Below are 3,582 nucleotides of genomic sequence, written 5' to 3'. Positions count from 1 at the left end.
CATCTCAGTATAGAGGAAATCTACAAATGTGATGCAATTCCAAACGAAAACTACACATAAATTTTCTTGGAACTTGACTCAAGTCTAAAACTCATATGAAAGAATAGAGATAAAAGTTGGAAGGTATCAGGGACAGATTACAGAGGGCTTTGTGGGTTAGCATAAGGAATATAGACCTTTTCCTAAGAGTCACGGGAACTAACTGATGTGTTTTTTGTTTTTGTTTTTTATCCCCCCTTGTGGCTTTTTGCATGCTGTCTGCTCTGTGTCCATTTGCTGGGCATTCTTCTGTGTCTGTATTTATTTATTTATTTTATTTCCCCTCCCCCCTTGTGGCTTGCTTCCTGTCTGCTCTCTGTGTCCTTTTGCTGCGCGCTCTTCTGTGTTTTTGCTTGTCTCCCTTATTTTGTTGTTGTTGCATCACCTTGCTGAGTTGGCTCTCTGCAGTGTGTGGGCAAATCTGTTTTCACAAGGATGCCCCAGGACATGAACCCAGGGCCTCCCATATGGGAGATGGGAGCCCAACTGATTGAGCCACAGCAGCTTCCCCTGACTGATGTGTTTTAAGAAAGTTAGTGCTAATATGATTAATAATTTTTTTTAAAAAATTGCCCTGTAGGCAATGTGAAGAAATTTTATAAAATACCCACAAATCTCTTTAAGAACAAGGAGGTGAGATTTGCCTCACCCAATATTAAGACTTACTATAAAACTATAGTAAAATAAATCAATGTGCTAGGTCAAATGGGACATGGAGATACGTCTGAAAGACCCATCATAATGACTGCCCACGGGGAACCTCAGGTTCAGTTTAAACTTGTATTGGCTGGCAACAGTGGTACTGGAAAAACTACTTTTGTAAAATATCATTTGACTGGTGAATTTGAGATGTAGCTACTGTGGGATCTGAGGCTCATGCCCTTATGTTACATACCAACAGAGGACCTATCAAATTCAACATATGAGATACAGTTGGTCAGAAGTTCGGTGCATTGAGAGATGACTATTATATCTAAGCCCAGTGTGCCATTATAATGTTTGATGTAACATCGAGAGTTACTTACAAAAATGTGCCTAATTGGCATAGAGATCTGGTACGAATGTGTGCAAATATCCCTGCCGAGTTCTGTGACAACAAAGTGGATATTGTAGCTGTAAGAAAAAATGAAGTTGTAAAGCATATGACAACTTGGATGAACCTGGAGAACATTATGTTGAGCAAAGCAAGCCAGACACAAAAGGACAAACACTGTATGATTGTATTACTACAAGCCAAATATACTGTATAACATATTGTAGTATGGTTAAAAAAATGTATAGGAATCCAGTACATTTAATTGAGAAAGGTATGTTTTTTATTCAACTGTGTTTTCTTTTCAGTTTTTAATTGTTTTGTATTTTCAATTATTAAATGTATAAAATAAAGTTAAAAACAACAACAACAAAGAACAACAAAGTAGATATTAAGGACAGGAAAGTTAAGGCAAAATCCATTGTCTTCCACGAAAAGAATCTTCAGCACTGTGACATTTCTGCCAAAAGTAACTAAACTTTGAAAAGCCCTTCCTTTGGCTTGTCAGAAGGCTGATTGGAGATCCCTAACTTGGAGTTTGTTACCATGCCTGCTCTTGCCCCACCAGAGGTTGTCATGGACCCAGCTTTGGCAGCACAGTATGAATATGACTTAGAGGCTGCTCAGACAAGGATGACAACCTGTGAGAAAATGAAGCTGGAGTCCAGCGTCAGAAGTCAGATTTTATAGTCAACCGTCCTGTGATGTCAGTGGTGCAGCGTGTTTGCCACTTTATTATATAGCTAAGAAGAACATGTGCTTAATCTCTGGGATGTTGAAGGAGATGAATGGGCTTCGAAGTGAATATGGAAGTTAAAATAATACCTTCAGGGAAGCAGACTTGGCCCAATGGTTAGGGCATCTGTCTACCACATGGAAGGTCCGCGGTTCAAACCCCGGCCTCCTTGACCCGTGTGGAGCTGGCCCATGTGCAGTGCTGATGTGCACAAGGAGTGCCCTGCCACGCAGGGGTGCCCCCGCGTAGGGGAGCCCCATGCGCAAGGAGTGCGCCCTGTAAGGAGAGTCACCCAGTGCGAGTGCAGCCTGCCCAGGAATGGCGCCGCTCACATGGAGAGCTGACACAAGATGATACAACAAAAAGAGACACAGATTCCCGTGCTGCTGACAATAACAGAAGCAGACAAAGAACAACACGCAGCAAATGGACACAGAGAACAGACAACTTGGGCGGGGGGAGGGGAAAGAAATAAAATAAATAAATATTTAAAAAAATAATTTCATTTTTTGGACCTGCATATTTAGGAGTTTTGAAACACAGTTGTTTCCTTTATGAGTGTCAAATATAAGACTGCTACAGCCACATCACAATATTCAGTGGTAAAATCTTGTTACTGTCATTTCCATTCCTTTATGTTTAGAATCAGAATAAAGTTGTATTTCAAATATCAAAAAAAAATCAGTGTGATAATAGTTCAGAGATAGATAAAAGGCTGACTGAACATAACAACAAATTCAGAAACAGACCCAAAACTATAGAGATTTGATATGTTGCTGAAGAGGCATTAAAAATTGACAGGGAAAGATGGCCTGATCTTGGGGCAACTGGTTGTCCAGTAAGAAATAAAAAAATGATTTGATCCTTAAACAACAACAAAAAATGAATTCCACGTGTATTAGGGACCCGAATGCAAGAAGAAAACCTTTTAAACTTTATTTATTTATTTTTTTAAAGATTTATTTTTTATTTATTTCTCTCCCCTTCTTCCCCTCCCCTGTTGTCTGCCCTCTGTGTCCATTCGCTGTGTGTTCTTCTGTGACCGCTTCTATCCTTATCAGCGGCACCAGGAATCTGTGTTTCTTTTTGTTGCATCATCTTGTTGTGTCAGCTCTCTGTGTGGGTGGTGCCATTCCTGGGCAGGCTGCACTTTCTTTCGCCCTGGGCAGCTCTCCTTACGGGGCGCACTCCTTGCGCGTGGGGCTCCCCTACACGGGGGACACCCCTGTGTGGCACGGCACTCCTTGCGCGTATCAACATTGCACATGGGCCAGCTCCACATGGGTCAAGAAGCTGTAGTAGGCGGACACCCTATCCATTGGGCCAAGTCTGCTTCCCCCTTTTAAACTTTAAAAAGAAAATGTAGCGTTTCTGGTGCTTGCCAGGGACTTGAGAGAGGCCAGAATGAAGAGCAACTGCTTAATCCTATGGGGTTTCCTTTTGGGGTGTTATGAAATGTTTTGGAATTAGAGAGAGACACAACATTGTGAATGCACTAAATGTCACTGAATTGTTCACTTTAAAATGGTTAAAATGGTTAATTGTATGTTATGTGAATTTCATAGACAAAGTGAAAAAACAAGTCAGAGACTAAGATAAAGTAATTTACAACTTATATAACTGACTGAGAACTAGTATCCAGATGCATAATGAACCCCTATAAATCCAAAGAAAAAGATAAACAAAATGGAGCAATAGCCTTTTACAGATGAGGAAAACCTGGGTGGTCAATAAACTTACGAAAGGATATGAAAAGATGCTCAATATGTAAAAA

At 40.6% G+C, this 3,582-nt stretch overlaps 1 pseudogene; it reads left to right on the top strand.

The window, feature by feature from the left end:
* The first annotated feature begins 780 nt into the window (after nucleotides 1–780).
* On the top strand, nucleotides 781–1,762 carry LOC101414049 (GTP-binding nuclear protein Ran-like; annotated as a pseudogene).
* The last annotated feature ends 1,820 nt before the right edge of the window (nucleotides 1,763–3,582 follow it).

This window comes from Dasypus novemcinctus, chromosome X (genome assembly GCF_030445035.2).
Source record: "Dasypus novemcinctus isolate mDasNov1 chromosome X, mDasNov1.1.hap2, whole genome shotgun sequence".
Taxonomy (NCBI): Eukaryota; Metazoa; Chordata; class Mammalia; order Cingulata; family Dasypodidae; genus Dasypus; species Dasypus novemcinctus.
Note: the sequence above shows the minus strand (reverse complement) of the source record. Positions and strands in the feature narration are given on the sequence as shown.